Source organism: Phragmites australis, chromosome 20 (assembly GCF_958298935.1).
Source record: "Phragmites australis chromosome 20, lpPhrAust1.1, whole genome shotgun sequence".
Lineage (NCBI taxonomy): Eukaryota > Viridiplantae > Streptophyta > Magnoliopsida > Poales > Poaceae > Phragmites > Phragmites australis.
Window position 1 is genome coordinate 3,488,137 of NC_084940.1, and position 13,544 is coordinate 3,501,680.

General features: G+C 42.9%; 1 pseudogene; it reads right to left on the minus strand.

The window, feature by feature from the left end:
• Positions 1-8,143: 8,143 nt before the first annotated feature.
• On the minus strand, positions 8,144-9,111 carry LOC133902354 (uncharacterized protein At4g15970-like; annotated as a pseudogene).
• Between the last annotated feature and the right edge of the window lie 4,433 nt (positions 9,112-13,544).

Below are 13,544 nucleotides of genomic sequence, written 5' to 3' on the forward strand. Positions count from 1 at the left end.
AATCCTTGGCACAACTACATCAAATAATCTACGCATCCCTCTTGAAGTTTTTCCACTGATGGAAGGAATTCAGTTGACTAGGTCCAGGTACCACTTGATTTGCCTTAATTAGTCGCTCTGCACACACACACGCGACAGAGAGAGATGATCACAGGCCCGGTGCCGGTTTATCTAGGTAAACAGGGAGGGATACATTGACGGAGGAAATGAACGCATGGATCCAGACAAGGTTGGAGACTAGTTGCCAAGATGGCAACGTGGCCTAAACAAGATTAGAAGCATAACTCTACGTAGCGTTTTGATCATTTAACACATTGACATATACATGCACTACTCGTCTTAGAATTAAATCTTAAAAAAATGCGAGCACCCATATCAAGTCTAGAACTCAAATCGGTAGACAAGTTTCACCACAAGAGCCTAACCAACTAAACTATCTTTGCTATTTTTTTTAGAGGTCTGACAAACATACCCTAAATAACAAAGGCTATTTTTTTAAGGTCTGACAAACAGACCCTAAATAGCAAAGATAGACCCTCTCAAACAAACAGGTCAAACAAACGGAATTGCTAAAAAGTAACTTCTAGAAAAACCAAAAAACTGATTTTGAGAAAATAATCTTGAAGCTGAGAAATTGGTTAAGAGGAGCTTTTTTTAAAGTAGGCTGAGAAGTTAAAAATTTATTGTAAAAATCAACAGCTAAAATCTAAAAATTAATTTTAAAAAAACCAAAAACAGTTTTTCAACTAAAAACAAAAACAAAAACCGAGTTGGTGCCGATGGTCGTCCGCTTTAAGCTACTGTGCCACTATGCCGTATCAGCCCTGCACTCTAATATGGCCCATTAGTTTTTTTAAGAAGATATGGCCCATTAGTTTTTTTAAGAAGATATGGCCCATTTATTTGTTTTAGAAGATATGGCCCATCGAATTAAATCTGCAATGATTTGAGGAATTTTATTTATTTTTATATTTTTTTATTAAAATTTTAAATAAATAGATTCCTTATCGAAAAATTACAAAAATAAACGCCTGCAGCTCTCTCAGAGGACGGTTAGGCCTCCTTACCGCATCTGAGAAGGCGGGTGACCGTCAGGGGTGGTAAGGAGGCCTAACCGCCCCCTCAAAGGGCGGGTACGGACTTTCCGCTCGTGCCCTGCAGCTTACCGCCCCCTGAGAGGGCGGTTAGGACCCGCAAGGAGGCTGCTCGCCCACCACCCCACCTCCTCCTCTTCTCTGTAAAAAGCTGAAAAATGAGGGAAAATTCTCATTTTAATCCAAAAAAAGAGAAAGCTTCTGAAGAGGGAAGAGAGGAGAAGAGAGGAGAGGAGAGGAAGAGAGCGCGGCGAAGCCCTGTTACATTTGATACGCGAATTTGAAGAGCACTTTCTGGTAATTTTTTGTATACTTTTATTATTGTTAATAAGTATAGTAGCACAGTATGACATAGGGTTTAGACATGTATGACCTAGGGTTTAGAAAATATTGTATTTAGTATAATATTGTCAATATTAATTACAATATAGTGGGATAGCAATTAAATACAGAATATTATTTGTAGTATGGTAGTTTTGAATATGTAGATTGTACAGAGTAATAATTGTAGGGTAGCATTGTGTGATATAGAAATTAGCACTGTATGACCTAGGGTTTAACGGTATGACCTAGGATTTAGGGTTTAGAAAATACTAGTATACTATCAATATTAATTCCGATATGGTAGAATAGCTATTAAATGTAGATTGTATAGAGTAATATTTGTAGGTTAGTTTGGTTAGGGGTATTATTAAAGAACCTATTGTTAGGCATGAATCGGTGTCGGTAAATTTTTTAATTCTGATACTCAGAAATATAATTCGTCGATCTTAACATTGGTTATATTTGCGGATGTTTTCAGGGATGACAGATAAATTAATTTTTCAGATATATTATGGCGAGGATTAAATTAGGTATGGTCCTAATGATGTAGATCTACCTGGATTTCGTTATATCATGAAGAGTCTTAGTAAAGCTAATGAGAGGACCATTGCGGGTGTGTGCAAGTGGCTGATGCGTTTTTTTCCAACTGGATCCGTAGCAACATGATCTTAAGTTGAAAGCTGTCATCAGCCGTGCTAGTCAGGGATACTTTGGCGAGCTTATTCCGATCGAAGCCACATCAACTTGGAGGCAGTATATAGATATATGTTGTGAACGTGGTATGCCTCTGATTTTGTTAGCTGAGGCGTACTAGAAAGATGAAACAGAGGTAAACTCTGCGGAAGCAGTAGCGGGACCAAATGAGGCAGTGAAAGATGAATGTTGGGACCAGGTCAGATGTTGGGGATATTTCTGAGATGCAACCGATGGGTATAGCTGATGAGGAGGGGCACATCCCTAGCATAATTAAAGAGATGGACTTAGAGGATCAAGAGCTGGAGGCTACAGGTAAATATAAAGAATTGAATAATTCGTAATATTCGTCTTACTGTCAATTATATTTAACATGGTTCACTTGCAAGTATACACGCAAAGGCCAGCCAGCCGGCAACCTGTGGACAGATCACTTGGCCCCATATGTCTCAGCATGGGCCCAAGCCCTTCAGGATGTCGTGGAGGAGGCACGACCCTTCGACGAGCGGAGCTTCGAGGACTACCTACGGTGGTACGTGCCACGTACACGTACACGTACATGGGTCACCTACACCCCAGAGTGTGTTCGGCCCCACGTCGCATCGACTACAGAGGCGTACCTGGTCTATTGGGACGAGGACGCTGCATTGGCGGTATGTGTAATTTACATCTCATTTCAGTACTCCATACTCGTGTAACAATGACTATAAATTGAAAATGTTATTTCTTGTTTGTTTCCACATGCTGATATCATTTATGATATCCATAGGGACGCAGCTGGTACCATGGACCGTCTCAGGCAAGGGGTGCACCTCAGTGTGTCGGATGTAGCGGGGTTTGTCAAGTGGGTTTTCGACAAGACCGCGCGGACCTTGAAGCTTACCTCTTGCCGGTCCACTAGAGACGTCGCAGGAGCGCCTCCCAGATCGATTGGGGTCCACGCCGAGTCATCCAGGAGGTCTGATGTGCGCCGTCGTTCATCGGTGTTGGCACCCACACGACCGCTTTTACCACACCATGCAAGCCCAGACCCAATAGGTATGGATATTTTATTCGCACGGCGTTTAAATACATTAGTTCCTTATTGGTGCATTGATTTTAAACAAATATTAGGTGCACCTACACACGCCTCGACGCAACCACGTACACTGAGCCCTATGCCTCCCCCTCAGGTACTAGGCGATACTACATTCCCGTATTCAATATATTCAGCAGTATATCTAATATCGTCCATAGGTTATTTCGGTGATGAGGTCGGTCCATCTTCAGTTGCCCCGCGACCGATCCCACCACCACCGTTCGAGCCCACTACGGCACGCCTACCTGGCCATCTTCTTCTGCACCGGCATACCACACAGGTACAATAGTGCATTTTGTACAACTACTTTCATTTCCACATTTTCCATATGTAATACATTTATTTGTTCGTAGGCCCCTCCAGCTAGTACACATGGACGCACGCGGATCCTTCGCAGTCTTCGTACCCTAGTCAGGAGGATGAGCCTGGGCCGGACCTCGCGTACAATCTCGTGCTGGACTTCTTCGGGGGCACACTAGACTATGATGTCCTCCAGCGGTCCTAGGTACTCAGTGCTCCACTTCGGACACAACACACGCAGGAGGAGGCCTCGACACCGGTGCGCCCTACTAGTCCTACCAGGCAGGTCTGTCCACCCGACCCGCTCACCTACTCTAGGGGCCACGTGAGGGTCAACCAGCGGCAGCGGCAGCGGGACCATGATGTGGGGAACGGCTAACGGCAACGAGGGAGACAGCACTAGGATTGTACATTTGTTTTTTTAACTTACATATGCATATTCGATTCGCGATGTATTCTTATGTATTCGGACGCGTGTAATCTTTATGGTCCACTTACCATGTCGTAACTGCATTTCTTATTCCAATGTGATCGCACGCTAGTTGCATTTCTTAATCCAACGTGACCACACGCTACTTTCTATCGTCCTCAGCCATGTATGAACCGTTCACGACAGACCTAGAAAAGTATATCTTACAAAGATACTTATACACGAAGTGACCGCTCGATAACTCTATCGGGAGTCTAACTTTACTCACGAAGTGACCACACTACTGAACTTTAACCATTAAACGGCATCACCTCTTTCCTAGCGTAATCTGCAGAAATGATATGACCGCTCAACTTTAACTATGAAATGACAACGCATATCTCATTGCGCAGGCTTTAGACAAGAAGTGACAACACGGGAAAGCTTTTACCAAAAAATTACTGAAAATACATGTATCAATACACATAGAATCTCTGTCCAACATCAATGCCATAACTTTTCCATTTTTCAAGATGGAATCAAATGCTCCTACCACCCTCTAAGCCCTTCCACCCACTCCTTTCTTCAAGAGGGAATCCAATGCTCTTGCCTTCCCCCACCATAAATAGCACAACCTCCATATATTGATGCACCACTCATTTCTCAGTTCTCTCAACTGCAATGTCTTCCTCAGCTCCACCAAACCTACCCAAGAAACATTGGGGATTTTCATCCCTCAAGGGATTGAACCACCGATGTGCTTCTGTGATGACCGTTGCAGGCTTTGCGAGTCACAGGACATCTCATACACCTATAAGCTGCGCTTCTTCATGTGTGCCAACTACCAATACGACAAGCTTCAACATAGACCATATGAGTATCCACCGGTATAGCAATAAATATCAGCCACATCTTTGCCGATTTCACACCATGTTTTACTAACCTCTCATCTTGTTCTATTTATTCAGTCCCCTCCACCGATCTGTGATTTTATTCAATGGCTCGACATTGAGCAAAATAAGGACCAGAAGCGGTGGGTCGACATGACCATGAGGTGGAGAAGGGAAGCTTACGCATGTCGGAAGTACGAGCAACAGCAAGAGGAACTACGTCTGAAGCTGCAGGAAGAAGAGTGCATGAGGAAGAAAATGCAGGACCATAGCGCGACTCAAGCTCGGGAGGCTGAGAGGGCAAGGAAGCGGTAGAGGGCCCGTCGCGCTAAGACAACAGGTCCCGATGCCCTGCGAAAGGGAAAATATCCTAGGTGTACTCAGTAGAGAGTATCTAATGTAACCCGACATATTTCTACTCCCTAAGACATGTTATGATTAGGAGCAGCACACTAATAAATAGGTCTTTATACGAATCGTATATGCCACCTTTTTTTTCTCGTCGTGTCGTCGTGGTTACAGTCTCATGTAATATTTTTCACTATATGTTTATCTTATGTTTGTCGCCGTTCGCAACTTTATTCTCGCGTAATATGCTGCGAGTGCTTCACATATACAATTTGTTCATAGATATTGATTTTTTATCCTCCAAATAATACATAAACTACTCCAAATTTTCGCTTCCCAATATACCGTTTTCAGTACTCTTCAACCATTTTAATTCTAAATTTTGCAAAATACCTATTTCAAATTTTGAGCAACATTATACACTAAATTTTGCAACTTTTAAAAAATAAAATATTATAACCGCCTCCTGGCAGGACGGCAAAGCTGCTAACCGCACTCCCACTGGGCGGCAGGCCCTACCCGCCTCCTCAGAGGGCGGGACTGCCCTATCAGGGGGCGGTAAGACTTCCTAACCATCCTCTGAGTTCAGGGGGCTGCAGGCGCCTATTTATGCAATTATTGCGACGAGGAATCTATTTATTTAAATTTTTAATCGGAAAAATATAAAAATAAAAAAAACTCATGATTTGAGATACTTCAAATTCGCATTGGACGCCCTGAACAACAATGGTGCGGCCCATATAATTCAGCCCAATTTCCCAAATGAAGCGGATCCAATTGAACTTACAGCCCAACTTCAATACGAGTTCATTTCAACTCCTTTTTGAAAAATCCAACAAAAATGAAGCGGTTTCAACAGATTCTTTGAGAAACGTTAAACATGTTATCTCAGAAAATAGGTATAAAAATGTGATTTAAATGTTGAATTAGGTCTTCACAATTGTTGAACTAGGTTTCACAAATTGTTGGATCATGCGTATGAATGGAAAAAAAAAAATACATCCAATGCACATGGATCAAATTGTACATTAAATAGAAAAAACCCAAAAGGAAGAAATAAAATTCTTAAAAGGTTGTTTAATGGGTCTAATGAGCTGGTCTACACCCTAAACCCTATTTTCGGAGAAAAATGGGCTGACCTATATGTTGCCGACTGCCTATATATGCGTGACTGCGGATTCCTTGGTCACTCTACCAGCCAAAGAAATATTACTATGCGCCAAGTTTTTCGTGTTTGTTTCTGTTGTGCTGTCCATATTTTCCTTTTGGCGCGTGCTGAGTATGCGTGTACTATATATACTTCGGGATCCGTTGACCATTTAACGAGCCAAAGAGGTAGGAGCAGCACTAAACGCCATGCAAGTTTGGCAGGGCCGTTTCTGAAAATTCCGGGGACTGTGCCAAACTTTAAACTGGGATTTAAATTTAAGTGATAAAATAAAATAATAACAATATATACTATAATGTATTATATAGCAACATGATAGATCAATGATTGTACCTTTTACTTGAACATACTCTTGACTGTTGTATAATCTTCACTTGAAAAGCATCATTCTTTTAGTGTTCTTTGAAATGAAATCTTCAATGATATACTCTTGACGGTTGCATAACTCTTAACTGCTGATTATCGGAAGGAACTTGTAATTCTTTTCTAATAAACATATCCATGCTCCTTTCTGAGATTGAGTTGGATCCTCTATTTTTTTTTTGTTTCTTTTTACATTTTTGATGAGCAGAATCATATTTTTTAACCCGATTTGCAGAAGATATGGCTTACAAGTTGGAACAATAGATCAATTGATGCACATGTATCTGACACCACTGTTTTTCTTTTAAAATATTTTTCCCTAACTTTACCTGCAAAATAATCAAGAATCTGACTAAGTGTTCATGCATGAAACATCCTAGCAATCACCATTATCACTTGTATGTATACTTACTTGAAAATGAAGATTTGTGGTGGCTTGCATCAGTCACAGGACACCAAAATTGAGAATTGGGATTACAAGAAAAAGTCCCAAAATTTGGAGTTGAATGTCACACACAATAAGCTTGTGAGATTCAGAGATAGATTGATATGATTTTAACATGGCAAATACCAGGACATCTGGATAGAAAAACAAGTAGATGAACATGAATTTAGAACTAATATATACAATTTACAAAATCCTAAAACTATGCATCTAAAATGTACTTACCTTGTAAAAGCTTGGTATCAATTTGGGGATGTGGCTGCTGCATTGTGATGCTTGCTAGCTACTGTGATGAAATTGACCAACCGATGAGGCGGCAAGGCAAGCGGTGGCCTGCGATAGCCAAGCAGATGAACAATCGAACCTCCTGGCCGCAACGATGCTTCTCTTTCTTTTTTGACTGTGATACTGCTTTGTTTCCTTTATTAGGCCTTAGCTAACAATACTTGTATGGTTGAGTCAATCAGTCAGCAATATGCTATTTAGGCTCAAGGAACAAGGAGAGCAGTGGATAAGCTGGACCTTCAAGAGAATAAGGGAGAATATACCCAGGATTTTTGGCCCAGCTTGGGGGCCCTTGGGATTTGGGGCCCCGTGCGGTCACACAGGCTGCACATGCCTAGGGACGGCCCTGAAGTTTGGCATGCTAGGTGAGTTGCTTCGGTGTTGTAGTGTACTCCCGAGAATACATATTTCTGATTAGATATATAGTGATCCTGTTATAAATAAATTATATATTACTTTATAAGATGTACATAATACTTTTTTTTGATATGCATATTTCTTAAGTGAAATATGTACACACCTTGCGCGTTCTGCACCTGCACGTACGCTCTCTGAGCAAGATCACATACGAGACCCTTTACTGCGGTAAGCTTTGCTGCTGTCCTTTGATTAAGCTGTATAACGGGGAAATGAAATGAAATGAAATTCAAAGTGTGCATGGCTACACATGAATATAATGTTGTATCGCAAATTTGTTCAACAAACCAGAAATCACGTACGATCACATCGTTCGGTGCAGCTGAAGTTCAGTCCGTAAGCGCGGTGCTGTTGTTGCCCAGCTGCGCAGCCTTGAACTGCTTCCACTGGTCGAGGACGCCGCGGAGCTTCTCCAGCTTCGTCTTGAGCCCGACGAGGCAGTTGGCGTGGAAGTCCCGGATATTCTTCCCGCGCTCGCAGAACCCGCCGAGGTACGCCGTGTCCACGAACTGCGCCGCCAGCGCGTGCTTCACCTTGTCGAACACGAACTGCTCGTGCTGGCCCCGGCACGCCTTCCGCGACTCGTACCAGTCCCCGTAGAACGCCAGCACCCTGGCGCAAGGCCTCGCGTACACGAACCCGCCGTTGGCCCTCTTGTCCAGGTCGTACGGGCTGTCGCCGTAGTACGAGTCGCAGGACATGGCGAAGTCCGCGCCCACCGGGATGCGCATGCAGTAGCGGGTTGCGGAACCAGACGATGTCCACGTCCGTGAAGACGAAGCTGTAGCCGAGCTCCAGGACCCGGGCCTGGAACCTGTTCCTGCGCCACAGCATGTCGATGTAGTCCCTGGCCATGTACGACTGCTCTGGCTCGAAGTTGACGCCCTCGACGGGGAGCGCGTAGCAGAGCGGGTGCACCTGCTGGCACCGCTCGAACGCCTTGGCGTCGATGGCGACGACGACCAGGTGCTTCAGCAGGGGCTCCGTCCTCACGCCTATACGGAAGCTCTCCAGGAAGAGGTCCAGGAGCGAGCCGGGAGCCGTACGTCCATGCTTCGTTCGTGAAGACCATTATGATGGTCTTGCTGTGTCCTCCATGGCTGCTCTCCTCAGCAGCTCCGGAAGCTTGTCTTCAGCTGGAGTAGCGGCCTGGTCGATATAGACATATATTGAGCTCCGTAAGCAAATCAACCAAGTAACACATATAAAGGAAAATTAACCAATGTAATTATTGAAGATCTATCTACTTAGTAATAACTTGCATGCACGCATGCACCTTGCTAACAATTTTCTGCATGCTGGGACGATCAACCTGAGTCCCATTACCCAAGGGCGCCACTTCTTTATGTACCGGCCGGCACGACGCTGCACGTGCACGGGCACGGGAACGCTGCAGGAGGAGCACAACACAGGCCAGCTACGGCGCTGATGGCTGCTGCGAGAAGGAAACGCGAGCGGTGTTCATCTTGAAAAAAAAAGAAACACAGCAAGTAGACTGCTGCTGAATGGATGGATCGCAGGCAGATCAAACATACATATATAAGTTCCCAGCAGGTCGATCTCAGCAAACTGAACTAGACGAAGGTAGCGGAGAGCACTTGAATATATAATGGCTGAATCTGCACACCTCCCAAGGGAGAGCCGGGGCTCGGATCGCTCTCTCCGGAGCTACCTCCAAAAAACAGTTGGTTCGGTAACTCTCTTATGGCTAGTGTTGCCTAGAGGGAGGCCGAGACTCCTACTTACTAGTTACTACTCAATGGTCTTGATACGCTCTCGTTCATGAACAAACTGTATATGTGTGTATATACCTAAGAAGCATATTTGTTACTTTCGAGAGGATGTACTCTCACATATTATCTCATAATATAGGGAGTATCTTATGTGATAAATAATATATAGATGTAGCATATGAGTATATAAGATCATTCAAGTGGTGTGTATACTTTTTAATGGTTTATACATATTTTTTGAGTATATTATATTTTATGTATAAATATGAAGGTATTATCAAAATCTATTAAAATTGATAGACTTCTTTTCAATTTTTTCATATAATTCACATTGGAGTATTTTAAAATAAGTATATAAATATACTGATAGTGATAAATGAGTATATACAGTTCATTTATATGATATATCATAGCATATATAGTGGATGTACGAACTCGGCTGTGATTCTCCTTCGATTGCTTCCAGATTAGAAAGTAGAAACTTTTTCCAAACCACGGCTCCCTCTGGACGCTAGCTTTGTTAAAAGAGAGAGATAAAAAATGCACAGATCCGATCGCATGGGGGTTTATCTAGACGATCAGGGAAGGGGATACGTGCATGCATGATCCAGACAAGTAGAAGACCTCGTGACGTCGCTGATGTCGTTTTTACGACTAGATGATTTTCTGCCTGATACTATTTTCCATGCCGGTTTGTTTTTACGTTTTTGGGCAGATCTCCTCAGAGGACTGAGCAAAGATGACCTGGTGCGTGGCGTTTAAGGACTGATACAGACAGTATATATCGCACAGCATGGAAGAGGGAACACTGCGGCACATTCTGGGCAACTGACGCTCTTATATAATGGTGAAATCTGCACGATAACGACGGGTTCCATGCATGAAGAAGAGCCCCGGAATGAATCACAGGGCTGAAGTCTTGCGATAAAAGCATCCAAATGGAGATCTTTCCTCATTGCAACCTCTATCTTTCTGTTGTTGTCGTTTTCTTTTGTTTATCGCTATTGTCTTTCTGTTGGTAGATCTTCAGTCAGCTTCTGTCCGGTTCTAGCTAAATGGTCAGGCAAAACTTGTCCGTAAAAACCTGGATGTTGTCGTTCTCTCTTTCTGGTTCTTCTTTACCTTTTCTGGTTGTATGAAAATGTGTTCCGTCATTCCTGATTATGGAAAATGGGGTTTCCCCATTTTGAAAAAAAGGTCGCCGATATCATTGGCTGCCTGAAGGATGTTCTCCTCGATTCACGATTTGTGGCCCATTCTTTTTTTTTTTCTGAAGGTGTGGCCCATAAACAAATTTGAATTTTTTATTTAATATTTTTTTATTAATTTAACATAATTAGGTGACCGTTTTAAAAAATAACAAAACTAGACGCTTATCACCCATTGGTTGGGCGCCATATAAATATTGTCCAATGAAAAGGCGACAAGGTGGAGTCCACCACTTAGAGCAATTTAGATGATCTGTCACCTGGTAAATGAGCGATTTTTAGGACTGTCGGCTATTCATCGGGCAAAAGGACTACCTCACTGCATAACACATCTTTCAAAGATCATAAATTTTACATACGTTTTCGGATGGAGATGAATTTTATATGAAAATTGTAGCATTCGAAGAGATCTACAACTTTATGATTCATCATTTTTTCATTTGAACCCCAAAAAAGTTGCTACAATTTTCATATCTGATAAATTGTAGATCTGAACGTTCTATCAATTTTTTTGCTATTCAATAGCTTCAAATAAAAAATGTTCAATTACAAAAAAGTTGTAGATCTTATTTAGGACTACAATTTTCATACAAAAATCATCTCCATCCGAATTCATATAGAAAATTTATAACTTTTTGAATATGTGTTGCATAGTGAGGTAACCCTATCATGCCTAAATATTGCCAGGTCACCTAAACCACTGCAAGTGGTGGACTTCACCTTGTCCCCCTTCCATTGAGCGAATTTTATAAAAATCACCTAGTGAATGATGATTTTTCCTTTTTGCTTGATGAACGAACGACAGGTTCCTAGTTTTGTCATTTTTTGAAACGGTTACATAATTTTGTTACTTAATAAAAAAATATTTTTAATAAGAACTTAACAAATTTTCACTTGATGGTGGACGCCTCGAACAACAATTGTGCGGCCCATATGATGTAAGCCCCAATGTTCAAATCACGCAAACACAATTAAATCCATGGCCCAACTTGGGCCACTTCACTTCCTCCTCGCCCTTTCCTCGTCCCCGGCCGTCGCACGAGTAGCAGTAGCCAGCCATGCAGATTGTCGTCGCCTTGCGTGCTCGGCAGCCTCTGGACTCCCCGGCATCCTCTCCTCCCCGCACGTCAGATGCCGAGGGGGCTCTCCTCCTCTTCCCGACCTCAATGGCCTCGCCACGTCGCCATCCTTCCCCCGTCGTGGCTGGGGCATTTTTTTTTTACGGTAAATAAAATGTACCAGAGGTCACCGGTAAACATGATTTATCAGATATACCGAATAAAATTTAAACAAATTTAAACATGATTTAAATAAAAGACTGGTAAGCATAATAAATTTTTTCTACCGGTGACCTAGTAAACTGGTTATATCAGATGTACCGGGCCAAAAAAAAAAATTCCCCTGGGCAGGGGCTTGTCCTCATCCCGTGAGTCTTCTGACATCGAATCCCGCACTTTGTTTCATCTGCTTGTGATGATCGTTGATTGCAGTGCCGTTGCTTGCCGGCTTGGCCTAAACCATGTATTTTGGTTTGAGGACTTCGGTGGAAGAATGAATTTTCGGTCGTTTCGGCCTTCATGTCCATATTTTCTGATACACCTACAACTGCTTAATCAACACAACTTGCTGTCATTTAAGCATAAGAAGTCCTGAGACTTAGTAGTTCGAGGGTGCAAATTGGGTATCTCCTGATGAACACCTGTGACTGAACAACAGGTTGGGTTGTGATTCCCAGCGGCACTCTTGCAAGGGTGTGTTTGGTTTGCAACCAGCATTTGCCAATACTCACTGTTTATTAATTCTTTTGGATAATATTCCTTGTACGAGCCGCATGATGTTACTAATGTTACTGTGGCGTGTTTGGCATGTACGAAACGAGGTGATTCATCAAAAGCTGGCACCGCCTGTGGAAGTATCCAGGCGATTCCTGGAGAGCTATGTCCAATCACTATTATTAATCAAACAGCACCCGAACAGTGATGTGACGAGAGGCAAGCAAGTCATTGGCGTCTCCTTAGAGGAAATGCGGTTGCAGCGGCGGTCCAGCATGCCTGTGTCTAGGGTGATTAAGCAATGGACACGACCACCTCCGGAATGGCACAAATTAAACATAGATGGCTCCTTCTCTTTAAAAGATGGGAGGGCGGGCATCGGCATGATATTACAGGATAATTCCGGCAATGGAGTCTTCACATCCTGCAGATCACTTCTACATTGTGATGATGCGTTAGAGGCTGAACTGATTGCTTGCAAGGAAGGAATTGAGATGGCGCTCCAATACACGTCTAAGCCGATTATGGTAGAATCGGATTGTGCTTCGGTTGTTCTCCTTGCTACAACACATGAGGAGGACCGCTCGGCTCTTGCCCATACGGTGAGAGATGTGAGACGTTTGTTCACCGGACAAAGGGTGTTGGGGATCAAAAAAGTAGATCGTAGCCAGAATACTGTTAGCCACAAACTAGCTAATCATGCCCGTATCCATGACATTTCTGGGATCTGGATGGGGCAAGAAGAAAATTTTGTAACTAGGTTAGTTTGTGACGATTGTATTGCTTCCGTCTAATATATTCCCTTTCCCTCGCAAAAAAAAAAAAAACATTTGCCAATACTCATTACTGAAAGTCGGCTAGCATTTGCTTTGCCGCAAAACTTTGGTAAGATTCTCTTCTCCTTTGCCAATGCTAGTTCATTTCTTGCCAATGTTTGACCAAACCATAGGTGAACAAATTGGTGATCAAAATTTGGTAATGCCAAACTTTGGCGGCAAACCAAACAGCTCGAAAGAC